Source organism: Rhinoraja longicauda, chromosome 15 (genome assembly GCF_053455715.1).
Source record: "Rhinoraja longicauda isolate Sanriku21f chromosome 15, sRhiLon1.1, whole genome shotgun sequence".
Classification (NCBI taxonomy): domain Eukaryota; kingdom Metazoa; phylum Chordata; class Chondrichthyes; order Rajiformes; family Arhynchobatidae; genus Rhinoraja; species Rhinoraja longicauda.
Genome location: NC_135967.1, coordinates 34,812,800 through 34,829,784, shown reverse-complemented (window position 1 = coordinate 34,829,784; position 16,985 = coordinate 34,812,800). Strand labels below are relative to the sequence as shown.

Below are 16,985 nucleotides of genomic sequence, written 5' to 3'. Positions count from 1 at the left end.
AGTACTGTGTGCAGTTTTGGTCTCCAAATTTGAGGAAGGATATTCTTGCTATTGAGGGCATGCAGCGTAGGTTTACTAGGTTAATTCCCAGAATGGCGGGACTGTCATATGTTGAAAGACTGGAGCGACTAGGCTTGTATACACTGGAATTTAGAAGGATGAGAGGAGATCTTATCGAAATGTATAAGATTATTAAGGGGTTGGACATGTTAGAGGCAGGAAACATGTTCCCAATGTTGGGGGAGTCCAGAACAAGGGGCCACAGTTTAAGAATAAGGGGTAGGTCATTTAGAACAGAGATGAGGACAAACTTTTTCAGTCAGAGAGTTGTGAATCTGTGGAATTCTCTGCCTCAGAAGGCAGTGGAGGCCAATTCTCTGAATGCATTCAAGAGAGAGCTAGATAGAGCTCTTAAGGATAGCGGAGTCAGGGGGTAAGGGGAGAAGGCAGGAACGGGGTACTGATTGAGAATGATCAGCCATGATCACATTGAATGGCGGTGCTGGCTCGAAGGGCCGAATGGCCTCCTCCTGCACCTATTGTCTATTGTCTATTGTCTATTTTCTAATCTTTATAAGACATTATTTTCCTGAAGTTCCAATCAAACCAAATTATGGTTGGATTAAAAAAAAATCCGATGTTCAATAGTTTTTTTAAATGCTTTTCCTTTCGTTATGAAATCCATTATCCCGAGCCTTCACTTTAATTATCCTGCACCTAATTTGCTTACGATTCATCGCCTTTCTCCCTCCTCGTGCTAAAATCTTCATGTAATTGACCAAGGAATTGTCTGAAGAAGGGTCTCGATTCCAAACGTTACCTATTCCTTTTTCTCCAGAGATGCTATCTGACCCGCTGAATTACTCCAGCTTTTTGTGTCTATCTTCGAATGAAACATAATGTTTGTCCTGTCAATTACTAAGGTGTAGAGCGCACCCATGCCTCCCCGGCGCCGTTATCGCCTCGCACTCCCAGCAACTTGTGGCCAAACGTATCTGGAGCTGAACAAGGAAGGGGGCACGCTGCACGATGGATGGCTCAGTCCATCAACACATGAGCCAATGTTGTTTCAGGAAGGGAGTCTCGTTGCCCGCATCTAAAGTCCCAACTCATACCCCCCACCACCCTCGCTTTCTCTCCTGACTCTTTATTTCTCAGTCTTTACTGGGCTCAGTCTGAAGAAGGGTCTCAATCCGTTCCTTCTCTCCAGAGATGCTGAGTTACTCCAGCATTTTGAGCCTATATTTATTTTAACCTCCCTCCCTGTCTTGTTTTCTGGAGATAAGACACTATTTCCCGTTGGAAGGCAGACCATGTGAAGGCGAGCTGCCGTGCATGTTCTCACTGTGTTGTGCAGAGGCTAAGACTAAGTGATGGAGAGGCGCTAGGTGGATGGACACATCTGCCTGGCCATTATTCCCCGTCTCCCACACTCGTTCCAGGCTGATCAGATTCAGGTCACGTCGCTCGCCGCCGTGCCCGCGCATTGCTCGTTCCCGTGTAGCCCCCTCCCCCCCTCTCTCCCCCCCCCCCCCCTCCTCCTCCTCCTCCTCCTCCCCCCCCCCCCCCCCCACCCTTGCAGGGAGAGGAGCAGCGGGCGGAGGGAGAGGCAGCGGTCGACAGTCGGCTCAGCAGCAGCGCAGGGAGCGCACCGCCAACCCAGGGAGACACGGACACACACACACACACACAGAGCCCGAGCAGCTCAGTCCCAGGCCGGTGCTGAGAACCTCCCCAGCCCCAGGACCAGGTAAGAGTGGCCGGTGATGGAGCAGGGAAGCTGAGAGAGAGGATGCCGAGCGCTGAGTGAGCGGACATCCAGCACTAACCCTGCCCGGGGGGCTCCATCACACTAGTTCTCCACACTGTCTGCTCCGGCAATCTTTCCCCATCTCTATCAACATTTCCCCATCTTCTCGTTTGTTTATCTAAAACAAATAACAACAGCATTTCACTCCCTTCATCCGAAAAGTGTTATCTGAAAAAAATCTGTTCATGATTCGAGAGGAGAGAGCCCAGATGGTTGTCGATCTGTCTATTCTTCTGATGCTGTGTTTTCGATGGAATTGATGCTAAATCTGCCTCACTGCTGAATGCAAATATTTTTGGAATGTCCTTAGGCTTAATTGGAATTCTTTTTGTGTTGCACCGAGTTTCCTGCTTGGTTCTGTACCATCTTTTTTTCACAGTCCTCAACATTTTTTAATGTAATTTGTATGTATCATTACAACTGATCACTGGAGACAAACAGAGAAAAATTACCAGGCTAGCAGTTGTCATGGAGATTGAGTCCAGCCAAGTGTGTGTGTGTGTGTGTGTGTGTGTGTGTGTGTAAGTTGAAGACAGAAGAACGTTTATTGATATGATCAATGATTAATTTTATTTGATAGACAAACTTTGAGATCAATAATGATGAGATTGTTCGGACTGTTCTGCTTTGTCAGTGGACGGTACTATTCAGTTTGTCTCTCTTGTCTTGTTTGCGTGCAATTTCTACTTGAGTTAGGTTTGATTTGATAGACTCGCACACCCCTGATTTCTGCTTTGTTTGGCTCATATGATATGCAATGTTGATTTGCTGGATATAGTGCACCCAGCGAGTAACTGTCTTATGATAGTCTCCCCAAGGCAACCTCCCCACCCCCATCATCACCACTTCAAACCCATGCCTGATGTGGGAATTTTCCCTTTCCTCTAAAGTGTTTAGTGTGGTATTTGTGAGCTGTTTTCTCCTATTCATATTCTGGTCTCGTAGTCTGGCTCTAACTGGAATCCCTGCTGCTTTAAACAGATCCCATTCAGTAGAAACCACCAAACATCCAGGCACTGCATCTGAGCAGCAAAATCACTAACCCTTTCAGAACTGCCGGGCCTCCTGCTGCATATCGGAGGATGAGAATAGAAATGTTTTAGAAAAGCATCAAATTCTTCTGAAACCTGCTCTATGCTTTCCGATAACAAAAGGAGACTGCCTTGCTTCATGTGCCACCTAAATGTATATCGCCATGCATTGTGAGACTATGAAAAGAGCCCTAATTAGAAATAAATAGTCTGTTTTCTTCCTTCAGTTCTTATTTGGAAATGATGCATTGCATTCACTGGGCAATTAGTGACCTTTCTCCATCAGACTCTGAATTGTATTATTTATAATTCCTTTGTCTCATGCCTAGAATGTATGTATGTATACTTTTACCCTGAAAATGGAAAATGGTATTAATCCATAAATTGTTTGCTCGCAGTCCTTTTATGACATGGGTGTAAAGTTCATTTCACATTTTCAAACTTCAATTAAAAGATTTTTGGTTTCAGTTCAGTTTGGAGAACTTGCAAAGCAAGATGATATATGGAACTGTTTGCATGAATGCCTGGAAATGTGTGATGTATGTGGTGTGGTGTATGTAACGTATATAAACATACATAAGGAATGCATTTCATATTTTTGTATTCAGTATAAGTGCTGTGCTTTTTAACACAGAACACGTGTGAGGATCTGCCTACCTAGTTTTAACTGCAATGAAATGTTTTTGGTTCTTAATGCTATTTTATTCTCAGTGAGGAATAATGGGTGCTGATGCAGGATCTTGACCTGAGATGTTGGTCTTCCCCTTTACCTCTCCAGATGTTGTTCGAGTTCTTCCAGCAGTTTATTATTTATTTTCAATCAATATGATTTTATGTAAACATTGCAGCGAAGGAGGTGATAAAATCAAACTATAAGTGGATTTAATAGGACAGATATAGAAATGCTTTTTCCACTGGCAGGTATCCTGGACCAAGATTGCAAATTTTTAACCTTAGAGCTAGTCATTTAAGAGTGAAGTAATGGTGCAGTTTTACACAAAGGGGGCAGGGGAAATCTGGAAGTCACTCTTATAAAACTATGGATGCTCAGTTAATTGACTCTTGCAAGATAAAGATTGTTTGCTTTTGGTATGTGTGACTGTCAAGGGGTATGATTCAAAGATGGTGGAATAGATGTGAGGTGAAAATTAGCAGCTGAAATCGGATTGAATGGCAGAATCAGTTTAAGGCTTAGATAGACACAAAATGCTGGAGTAACTCAGCGGGACAGCATTTCTGGAGAGAAGGAATGGGTGACGTTTTGGGTCGAGAACCTTCTTCAGACTTAAGGCGTAATGACCATTCTTGTACATGTTTTGTTGATGTTTACATCAGAATAACTTTTGTGCAGTTCATCTTTGGGAAGAGGGTCTGAGATATTCCAAAATCCAATTGCTTCTGCTAATTGAATAAGTCTTTAGTCAACAAATGTCACTCAGTTGTCAGCAGATCCAGTCTGCAGCGATCTTGCTGAAATATTAATATAAGCACTGCATAGAAAATTGTATACACTGAGAGAGATGGCTGTGTGAGTGACAGCCACAGTTATATGAATTTTAATCTGCTGGAGTCCGATGGAAAAGGCAAAGTCTCAGTTACACCATGTACCACTTGATGACAGGCAAAAGCATATCCAAACTGAGGCAATGGCCAGCTCAAAACTAGACACACTTTTGGAATAAGTGGGCATAGATGTTAATTAGATTTAGACTGGAAAAATGCATGTTTTTATTATAATGAAACACGCTGAGGCATAAGAGACAGTTCAAGGTTCAATCCCTTGTCTGCGTCAATATATCTCATTTCAGGCGAGGTGCAATAAGTGTACTGGATTTGGCCTTGGTACCTTTGGGTTAGGCAGGGAAAAATCAATCAACATTTATGATGGAGATTGCCATTCAGTGACCTCTACTGGCAAGGGCATGAATTCCTCAATGCCAATAACCCACTAAATCTTACTGTCTATATTCATACGGGGAAAATCATTTATTGGATGGAATAGCTGTGTCCCAACATTGTGTGGAAGTAGTACACCTCAACAAGGATTAACACTTTCACTAAAAGAGGGGACCTGACAAAAGAATTACAGCAAAGAAAAGGATTTTGTAAATTGCTGATGTTATCCAGTTTTCAGATTGGTAAAACTTTGAACCTGGTTGCCATCTGATTTTGTGGCTCTGTAAAGATGTCTGACAGAAATATTTGTCTGAAATCTTTCTCAGAACTGCTTTAAGAAATAGAAAATGTGCTCTTAAATTCATAACTCACAGAAGGAGAAATAGGCCATTCGGCCCATCGCGTCTATTCCCCCATTCAATCATGGCCGATCTATCTTTCCCTCTCAACCTCATTCTGTTGTCTCCTCCTGTAACATTTGACACCCTTACTAAGCAATAATCTGTCAATCTTCATGCTACATATTAACACGTTTGTGTGCAGTAATCTAGTTTTTAATTATATATCTAAAAAGTTCATTTTATTTTTCCATATTTACTTCATCAGCCTCATGCTATGAGCAGATGTCAGATATGAGGCCAAGATATTATTGATAATTTCCTAAAGAATCAGATTTTGTTTATGGTTGGTTGGAATAGTCTTGTTTGAATGAAATTTAAAAATAAATAACAATCCATCTGTAGTCTCTGGCTTTGGGTTGGCATTTAAAATTTTGACTCCTGGATTGAGAGCACACAGAAGACCAGTTAAAATGGCATAAGAAGTGATGCACCTACCAAACTGCTCGCCTACCTGTGCTGAAAGACACCTCCTGCTCCCCTTTCTGATTGCATATTGGCTTCATCTACTTAGGGCTCGATTAAGCCATTGCATATGTTATAAAGGGGCCTTTAATACGGGACCAGGTGACGTCACCTCACCCAGCCAGCGGCCACGTGTCCCCACTCCACCAATGGCGGCCGCCCGGGCATGGAGGCGGGTTGCTATGCAACCTATGTTCAGGGGCTCCCAGTAATCACAACAAAATGCACCAACAATCAGCGAAGTCTCAAAATCCAGGGTTCAAATGCACAGGCTTGGGCCAATTGGTGCAAAATTCAACAGAAATGCCGCGGAGATTTCTGCAGAGTATGGGCAGGAAACACATCACGCCCCTGCATTGGGCAGTGACCGCAGTGCGAGCGAGTGCGGCCAGCGCCCGCTCGATACATACAATGGCACTGGAGACACCAAGGGCAGCTCTCCCAGTGTCAACAGTGCCGGCTGCACACCATGTTCCCATCGGGGCAGCCCGGCCCCCCGTTCCTCCCGATGGCCACCCTCCCCCACGAACTGGGCTCGCCCGCTTCAACCATAAACTCCACCGGCATTGTGTGAAGGTTTACCAAAGACGCTGCCCCAGCCTGCAAGTTCTGGGGAGGGGAAAGGAATTTAAAAAAACGTCGACTTCCCGGCCACCCAACTAACCAACCAAACATGCCCTCCAAGACAACAGAGTCCGGCTCGGTCCACCGGCTGCCACAAGGAACCAAACCGGACCATCAATGGGGAACCCGTGACCAGCGTCAAAGAATGACCCAGTCCCTGGCCGCTCCCCGTGGATTGGACGAATTCCCGCAGGTTCATGCAATCCAAGTGGACTGCAACCCGCTGCGTGACCGGGAAGCACCGACTCAATGAGGGAGCAACACTAAATCAGTGCCTCCAGGTCACGCAGCGGCCCACAATCCACTCAAACTGCCCAAACCCATGGGAATTCATCCAATCCACAAAAAACAGTCAGAAACCGGGCCATTCCCCGACACCAATCGCAGGTTCTCCATTGACAGTCCGGCTCAATTCCACGCGGCAGCCGGCATACCGAGCCAGACTCTGCTGTCTGTCCTGGAGGGCATGTTTGGTTGGTTGGTTGGTTAGGCAGGAAGCCGCGGGCCTCCCGATTCCTTTCCCTTCCACAGAACCCACAGACCAAGGCAGCGTCCCCGGCAAACCTGCACACGATGCCGGTGGAGCCCGGTGTCGAAGTGAGAGAGGGAGGCGCCGGCCACCAGGAGGCCGAGCCGCCCCAATGGGAACATGGTGTACAGCCGGTGCCACCAACACCGAGAGAGCTGCCCTTGATGTCTCCAGCACCACCAACACTGAGAGAGCTACCCTTGATGTCTCCAGCGCCACCATACACATGGAGCAGGTGCTGGCCGCACTCGCCCTCACTGCAATCACCACCCAATGCAAGGGCGTGATGTATTTCCTTTCCATACGATGCAGAGATCCCCACTTGTACTTTAGAAACCACCTTCTGACCTTTACACAAGGAGTCACAATGCTCCACCGTCCGACTTAAAGCGATTTGAGAATGACGACCCATCGCCAACTCGAAACATTTACTCTGATTCTCTTTCTGACCCACTGAGCTTTTCCCCCGCGGCATTTCTGCCAAACACCACACCGAGTCAGCCCAAACCCGCACATCCAGACCCGGGTTTTCAAGACCTCGCTAACCACCACCATAGCTTGTTGCAACCTCTGGCAACCCCCAACGGAGGCCTCGCAGCAACCCGCCTCCCGGCTCGGGCGGTCGTTACCGGCGGTGCGGGGCGGTGACGCGCCGGCTGCCCATTGGTCCGCGCAGCCCCGCCAATACATTCAAACCGCAGCGGTTGAGGAATGGCGCACGAAACACAGCGTCCCTACCGATTTCAAACATTTAGGAATACCGATTTCAAGCATTTAGCGCGGGGCCCTTGAAAGCGCGGGGCCCGTAGCAAATGCTACTTTTGCTACTATGTTAATCTGGCCCTGCATCTACTGCTTGGAAACCGTAGAAGTGGGGAGAAAGAAAAACTTCATTGATCCTGAAGGACTGATTAGGAGAAGAGAGTTGAATCTTCCTTTACTCCAGTATTTGGTGCCAAAGTTCTCTACCCTTGGCAGTTCAATTATTTCCATGCTTTTGGAATTTTCTGTGCATCCATTCCTCTTTTGTCTTCACAGATCTCTCATATAGCAAATAAAACAACAAATTCACTGAGTTTCTAGCAATGCAAGAACATTGCAAATGGTCCCAGTCCCTACATTTTACTTACTTCAAAACTCTAACCAATTTATTTTTGAAGGCCACCATTGAACTTCCATCCACCACCCTATCAAACAGTACATTTTAAATCCTAGTAGTTAATTACTTGGGAATGTTTTCCTCAAATCACTGCTGGTTTTCTTGTCAGCCAACTCAAACCTGTGTCCTTTAGACATTGGAAATGTTTAATCAAATCCTTCATGATTTTTACCAGGTTGGCCAAACCAGTTCAAATGTAACATTCAAATGTATTCTTTATCTTCTAATTTAATCAAATGTCCATTGCATTTGGTAAAATGTAGAATGGCTGTCGTGTCCTGTGCGCTGTGCTTTCTAGCCTTGCCTGACTATAAAACAAGAAATTGCTGTACCAGTGTACATTAGGACATGAAATGGCTGCATACAGGCTGTATTCGAATAGAGATTGTATTCAGCCATTGTGATTAATGGTTTGCCATTTTCCTGCTGAATACTTCTGCGGAGAACAGGATTCATGTATTATTGTAAGTCATGCTCACTACTTGCAAGATTTCAATGTTTGTAGTCCCAGATTAATTATGTGGATAGAAATGCCACCATAGAATTGTACGAAATTGTACCAAGTTTTCATTCAGAGCCAGAATAGAAAAGAGATTTTGTGTTCACAGTTAAAGATGCCAAGTCACTTTGTCTTGGGTGCAATGCATTGCTCACTTACTGCGAGGTGAATGACTTCACCACAAACATCACCACAAATGAATCACAATAAACTTGCATCTGCGTATCCTTCAGATCAGAATTAAAATGTTGAGATGAAATACCAGAGCTTCATCCACTCAGGTGATATGGTGGAGGTTAGAAATAAGAAAGGTGCAAGCACTCTGATGGGATTGTACAATAACCCCCTCAAGTTTTTGTGTGAGGCAAGAGAGGAGATTGCGGGAGCCTAAACAAACAAAATGTGCTTCTTTGCTAGTGGAGGACTGGAGAGCAGCTAATCATAGGCTGTAATCAGTCTCACATGAGCCTCACATCAGTTGTAGTGAACCTAGTGGAGAGTATACTTCAGGATAGTATTTACTCCCATTTGGAGGAGAATGGGTTTATTAGGGACAATCAGCATGAGTAGGTCGTGTCTTGATTGAGTTTTTTGAGTAAACGTCGAAGATGATCCATGGGGTGGATGTTGTTTACATGGATTTTAGTAAAGCATTTGATAAAGATATACTGATCCAGAAGATTAAGATGCACAGGATTAACAGCGACTTTGTCGTATGGATTCGGAACTGACTTACTGACAGAAGACAGAGGGTTGTGGTGGAAGGACAATATTCAGATGGAGGTCTGTGACCAGTGGAGTTCTGCTGGGATCTGTGCTGGGACCTCTGCTGTTTGTGATATATATTAATAATTTTGATGTAAACGTAGACATGTTGGTTATTAAGTTTGCTGATGACACCAAGATTGCTGGGGTCACGAACTGTGAGGAAGTCTGTCAAGGTATATAGCGGGATATAGATCAGCTACAGGAATGGATGGAGAAATGGCAGGTGGAGTTTAATCTGCACAAGTGTGAGATGTTGCCCTTTTTAAGGGGAAAATGTAGAATTAATGGCATGACCTTCAACAGTATTGATGTACAGAGGGATCTTGGGGTCTGTCCATAGCTCTCTGAAAACAGCAACACAAGTAGATAGAGTGGTAAAGTAGGCATGTGGTATGCTTGTCTTCATAGTCAAGGCATTGAGTATAAGAGTGAGTAAAATGCAGCTTTATAGGACATTGGTTAGGCCACATTTGGAATATCAAGTGCAGTTCTGGTTGCCCCGATTACATAAAGTATCTGGAGGCTTTGTAAAAGGTGCCGAGGAAGTTTACTAGAGTGTTGCCTAGATTAGGAGATATTAGCTACAGGGAGAGGAGAGGCACCATCGAGAGCCTGCTGACAGGCTGCATTACAGTCTGGTACGGGAACTGTTCTGCCCACAGCCACAAATCACTACAGAGAGTGGTGAAGACGGCACAGCACATCACTGGCAACTGTCTCCCAGCCATTCAGGACATTTTCTACCGGCGGTGCCTGCGGAAGGCACGCAGCATCATCAAGGACCACAGCCACCCAGCACGCAGGCTGTTCTCCTTGTTACCGTCAGGCAGACGATACAGGAGTATGGCTGCGCGTACCACCAGACTTAAGAACAGTTTCTACCATCAGGCCATCAGGCTTCTGAACTCATAAACACATTTCAAATCATATATGTTGATTATTTTTAATATTGTCTTTTTACCTATTTTTAATATTGTCTTTTTACCTTACTAATGTCATTAAAAAAAAATCTTATTTATCCTTGGAATATTACTGCTGAGGTGACCCATTGTCTTGTCAAATACATTTCATTGTACCGTTGACCCTGTGCCAACCTACATATGACAAATAAAATGTATTATTATTATTATTATTATAAAGGTTGGACAGACTTTGGTTGTTTTCCCTGGAATACTGGTGGTTATGCAGAAACATGATAGAAGTTTATCAAATTATGAGAGGCATAGATGGGGTAGAGACATTGTGGACTGAAGTGCCTATTCTAGTGCTGTACTGTTCTATGTTCTAAAATCAAGGTAACACATTATAATCACGCAAAAACAACTGACAAACACTGATTTCTGTGTTAAATAATGAAGTCGATCGAACAACTGAAGCTAGTTTTATATTTCAAGGAACATTGATCTCTTTTAAACGTCTATATTCAGATGGAAAATGTGTTAAGAAGAGTTCTTAAGATTTGTTAAGATTGCAACTGCAAACATAAAGCCAGTTAAAGGAAAGCAACACTCTCGAATATAGCAAGTTCCAATTTCCAAAAGACAAGATTAGGAGACTCATGAGACTTTAGCTTAGGCAGTAATTAGCCACAAATAATTAGTGGCAAGTGTTTTTTTCCCCAATAAATTTTATGTGGAGTATAAAAGTATCAGAAGCTCTTGAACTTCTGAATATTATTGCAAGTATTATATGCCCCTCCATGTGTCAGTTAGTTTGGACACCTCTGATTTACATTTATCTGTCAAATCTCTTTCCAACCATCTTTGCTCCAAGGAAAACAACGATGTCTTCTTCAGTCTGTCGACATAGCTGTGATCTGTCTCCCTGGAACCATTTTAGTAAATTCTGTGCTCTCTCTGTGGCCTTCAGATCTTTCCATGAAGTACTCGAGCTGGGGTCAACTAATGTATAAGACACATCTAACATAATTTTAAGAATTTTGTACCTTCAGCAAAATTTATCCTCATTGGTGATCCAGATATAGAACCAATTGTATGGTGTGACTTGCTTCTAAAATTTGGTTCCATTCATTTTAATAGAACAAAATTTTGGAAGTTGATTACTATTCATAGTCATTACTTTATTGTATGATTAATACTAATAACCAAAGGCAAACTTCTAAACAATGCCTTTTTTTGTTAACAACAAAATGTGTCCTACAACATTTAAAGATTAGTACACAAACATTCCCAGATATTTTTCTTCTTGTGCCACTTATAAAATGCGACCATCTGGCAATTCTATTATGCCCCAAGTTTCTGGAGTATAAATCTTAAAAAAGCGGTTCCACTTTCTGTGTAATACTCTCCTACTTCCCAAGGTGTGTAGGTTTTTGCTACAAATCTTGTCCATTGCATTGTGGACTGTTTCCCCTCATTCTAATAACCAAAATTTATCTCTTCATATTTTTCTGCATTGAATGTCATCTGCCATGTGACCTCCCATTCTGCCAATCTTTTAGTGACCTCTTGAAATCAGTAACTTGTCAAGTACAGATTTTTTTATTGTACATTGTACCCTTGAGTGTAAGTCATTAGTCTAATGCAAAAACGGCAGTGGTCTTGATACTGAATCGTGGGGAATGCCACGCTGTGTTTCGGTCTAGTCAGAAGAACAACTTTGATTCCTTGGGTACTTTTTGCTACAGTGCCTTTTATCCTGTTAGTTTTATTTTTTTCCAGTGTCTTACGCTAACACTTTTTAAAAGTCCATGCACACAACATCAGTCTCATCTGCCCTCTCTGATTATTCATCAAAAGCATGTACATAAAACACAATTTTCCTCATCTATGCTGACCAACAATTATCAATCCATGCCAGTTCAGGTGATTGCGAATTTTGTCAAAGGTTATTGTTACCTAATGCTTTGTCAACATTGACATTAACAATGTATTTGTATTCCCAGTATCCCTTGGTATTTGTATTGCACCAAAATGTCCCTGGTATTTGGAGTGTAATCCCAAAGCTTGCAGTTTCTCCTGTCTGCAGTACCTTCTTATGTCTCCTTGTTTTTTTAGTGTCCCCGTATAGGTCTTGTTTAACTGTCGTGCCAGCTGCTATGGATGTTTAGATTGATCAGTTGTTATTTACTGCACAATTTGTGGTCTTTCCGACAATTTTCTTGTAGAGTTATTGTATTTAGGGAAACATTAAAGAAATTCATGAGGAAGAATTGACATATTTCTGATTCAAGCTCCTTGTCTGAATATAGTTATTCAAGAGCTAGAGCCAAGGGCAACCTATTGTTAAGAGAGGATTAGGATAATAAATATTATAAAAGGGGCTTTTAATAATATATGTTTGTAATAATGACAAGTAAAGAAAGTTTGCAGTAATAAGAGATTACTAATGGGAGGTTTTATAATGAGAACAATCAATTAAGAAGCTTCATAATAATGAAGATAATGGTGATGATCTATAATGTTTTAATCTTGAGGCATATGTAATAATTAGAATTAGAATTACTGCAGTTTGTGAGAATCACCAAATGTCCTAAAGCCTTCAGTTAGCAAGCATGATGGTGAAAATTCCCTATAGTTTGACTCAGTTTCAAAGGAGCACCATTGACTGTGAATATTTTCATTTGCCATGTGTTCACCAGTGCCCCAAACTATCAATTTCCTTGTGAAGACAATGATATCAGATTGTGGCATGCTTTGGAGCCTATCTTAATACCATGCGGCCACCAACCTCTGCCTTTAGGACTTCCTTTAGATGACATACATATAATTGTGACATTAGTTCTAAGATTTTGCTGCTATTGTAAGCATGAAGCAAAGAAGCTACCTATCATAATCATACCTATCATAATCTATTAAGACCAGCCCCAAAATCTGCCACAATCATTCTCTGGAACCATTGACCCCAAACAGACAGGCTATGTTGGTTGCCACATGGCAATGAAATGATTCATTGTCACTGGTGCATTTTTGTGGCTGTCTAGAATCATATTGCAATGAACTCCCACCATTATTTTGACTAACTTCAAGCTTTAGAGCCACCTTGTGCTTATTACCTGTAGTATTTCTAATTCTAATCATTGCATACCCCTCAGGAATAAAATTTTACAAATAATTATGATAATTTTTGTCATTATTACAAATTTCATAATTAATCATTCTCATTATAAAATTTGTCATAACTGGTTTCTTATTACTGCATTACAAACTTTTAGTACTCACAGCACTAAAAGTCTCTTCAATCATCTCTTCAATCGTCCTCCAGTTCTCTAACCCTGCAAGCCAGCTCATCCAAAACTTAAATTCTATCCAAGATATATGTTGGCTCCCAGGTCCAACTTCTCAATGGCACAATTTATTAAACTTTTTTAAAGCATCCACTTTCCCTTTGATTAGTCTGCTCCCATCATATAGGGGTCATCCAAAGCATTTTATCCTTCTTTGTCCGTTTTGACATTTCTGATGGAATCTTGCCAAAGTCGCCCTGGTAAAAAATCTACACCTTTTATGTTGAGTGTTTTCCATTGAATTACCAACTCCTTTTCCTTTGCCCTTCCCGTTTCCCTGGCTGACAATCTGCATTTGATTGAAAATATGTTACGATATTATTTTAAAAAATATTTTAAATTAAAAAATAAACGTCTAATGTTCTCAGGGAAAGAAAGTAACCCATTCTTGGCTGATTCAACCTACGTGACTCCAGACCAGAATACCATGTTTGACTCTCATCTGTCTGAATTGGGGCTAAGTGCCTGTCCAGTCACTCTTCAGATGTTTACCTCACAAACAGTCAAGGTAGATGGGTAAACTTCCCAAAATACAACGCCTCACGTTTATCTGAATTAACCTCCATTTGCCATTCCTCTGCACATTTGCCCAGCTAATCAAGGTCTTGTTGTAGTTCTTTATAACCATCTTCATTGTCCACAATGCCACTTATTTTCGTGTGTAATCTTGTAATACCTTGTACATTCTCATCTCAATTGTTGACATAGATGCAAACAGCAATGGGCCCAGTAGCAATCCTGAAAGGCATGTCACTAGTCCCAGGCCTTTAGTCTGAAGAGCAACCTTCCACCCCACCCTCTCTTTCCTACCATGAAGCCAATTCTATATCTAGTTAGCTAGCTTTCCCCTGGATCCCATGTGAGCTAACCTTCCAGAGCAATCTATCATGTAGAATCTTATCAAAGACCTTGTTGAAGTCCATATCGACTGTCTATGGCCAAATCCCATAACCTTTCTACCATCTACAAGACACAGTTTGGTAGAGTACCTTTCACTTGCTCTAATGAGTGCAGTTTTAACAGCCTTCAAGATTCTTGACACCAGTTAAACTAAGCTAGATTGTGTGATTGGCATTGTGTCCACCATTTTAAACATGAACTTCCATCGACACAGGTTCATCATGGCTGCATTGTGTGATTATTACAGTAGCGACTGCCAACCCCATAATTTGTGGAAACAATAAGGGCAAGATGGCTGGCAAATGAGGACACCATCTTCTACAGAGCCCCCTCAAAATTAACGTGGAACTACATTGCCATTTATCATCATTGGGTCCAAACCTGGGATTCTGCCCACAGCAATTTTGTTGGAACTTGTTCACAGAAAAACTTCGGTGGTTTTAGAAGGAGACTCATTATCATTTTATCGAAAGCTATCAGGAATGGACAAAACATAACGGTCTTGTCAACAATATCCAGCTCACATAGATACATTGAGCAAATATTTCAAAGAGAAGCAGATGGTCAGGTGCGCAATTATTGGAAAGCACTGGTTAGATCCCATTATCATATTAAACTTGACTATTGGTGTGGTTGTGAGTCAGATCATGATTATTTTGGAGGACTATATCAGTTTCCACTTGAAATCGAAGCAACATTGATATGAAATAACCCATTTTGTAAATATTATCGCGTCAGTAGGTATACAACTCAGACCAAGCTTGAAGCTTACTGAACAGCACATGCTGGGAAAGAGTTACCTAGGCCAATCTCTTTTGTGAAATGAAAAACATTTTTAATGCTGTTGTGGTGTCTGTAATGTAGTAAACAACCCTGTTCTTCCCTTCATCAGCAATCCAGTTTTAACCGCAACTGTATGTTCATAAATCTTTTTTGTGATTCCATTAGTGTAACATTAATGACTTAGAGAAACTGTCCTTTCTGTTTTTCCTTGAGGCTGTAATATTTTAGTGTTTAGTTTATCTCGTATAATATTTGATGTATTGCAATTGTTATCTTGCTGAATCTTTGTTTTGCAAAGGGAAATGTAGGTCTTTCTTTCCTTAACTAATTGACGATTGCTTATTTAAGGATTCACGGAGTTAAGTTCAGAATTTTTTAACGATTATTTCTATATGACAGTTTTTTCCCTTTTTCATATAAATACACTCAGACAGCCTTAGTGTCTATCCTGTATAGTTCAAGTTCAAAGAATAGACAGTAAATTTGAACAGTTTATACATTTATACATTTGAACAGTTTAAATTATTATTTTGTGTTGTTTTTAACATGTATTGGAGAACGGCTTTGCTATGAACAGTTGTAGAAGAAAAGCACTTGTTATCAAATATGTAATGGCATCAAACAAAAGGGGATCAAACTTCAATGCCTGCTGTAGTTTCAATTTATATTAAATGGGGTTAGAAATTAGATTGTTGCACTGTTTATTTCAGTGCTACAATCAGACCAGATCCAGATCTTTGTTCTTGTCACTGTCCACCACTCATCCATGGCCATGTTGCTCTGATGTTGACCCCACCCACCCCATCTTCCTCTTGGGTCCACCGCAATTCACCCTTGGACCTTGCATTAATCTTGGTTGGCATATTTCAGCACACACAGGAAAAATTGCCATGTTGATTGAATAGAACCTAAAGCGTTGGATTCCTGATGTTTACAGCACGAGGCAGAGTGAGCTCTTGTCGCAGACTCCAATCTCTAAGCCTGTCTCTTCATTTTTGCTTGTACTAAGGTTGTGTTTTAAAGTAATGCTCAGTATAAGATTAACCTGCTGCCCTACATAAAGTACATCCTCTGCTATTTCATTGTCGTTATGACCTGTCAATGATAAAGAACCCAGGATGCGTGAAATTATGAGTTTGTTGAGGTTGATTCTCTAATCCATAGGGCCCACCATGGCTATCTTAACTGCCTTGACTCAATGCTCCCAGATTTTCTTTGACAGTTTTGCTAAATTCCTTACTTTGTTTGCAGCTTTGACCTCTCAGTGAAGTGTGAAATCTGAATTGGCTCCACTGAACAAGAAACAGAGGAGCAAAAGATTGGATATGCTGGAGATAGACACAAAAATGTACACTGTTAGGGCCAGGAAGCGAGCAGGCAAGATCATCTCTGACCCCTCTCACCCTGGCCACAAAATCTTTGAAGCACTTCCATCTGGAAGGCGACTCCGGACTGTCAAAGCAGCCACAGCCAGACATAAAAACAGCCTTTTTCCATGAGTAATGGTTCTACTCAATAACCAAAGTCTGTAGTCTCTTTTTTGCTCTGGTTTATTTTCACCCACATGTTTAGACCATAATGTTGTATCCTTATTGTTTTGATGTGGCTATGCTTTATTCTTAATTGTTAACTGTATGTTTGTTGTTGTCATTTGTGAGCGGAGCACCAAGGCACATTCCTTGTATATGCACATACTTGGCCAATAAATTTATTAATTAATTCATATATGTATAACATATAACAACTACAGCACGGAAACAGGCCCGTTCGGCCCTTCCAGTCCACGCCGACCACTCTCTCTGACCTAGTCTCATCTACCTGCACTCAGACCATAACCCTCTAATCCCCTCTTATCCATATACCTATCCAATTTACTC

At 41.8% G+C, this 16,985-nt stretch overlaps 1 protein-coding gene across 5 annotated transcripts in view; it reads left to right on the top strand.

Moving 5' to 3' along the window:
* Positions 1–1,580: 1,580 nt before the first annotated feature.
* nlgn3a (neuroligin 3a) overlaps positions 1,581–16,985 on the top strand; it is a 191,142-nt gene continuing 175,737 nt past the window's right edge. For all 5 annotated transcript variants that reach the window (XM_078412483.1, XM_078412481.1, XM_078412482.1 and 2 more), the window contains exon 1: positions 1,581–1,750. The gene's annotated coding sequence lies outside the window, so the exon portion shown is untranslated. The remainder of the gene's footprint in view (positions 1,751–16,985) is intronic.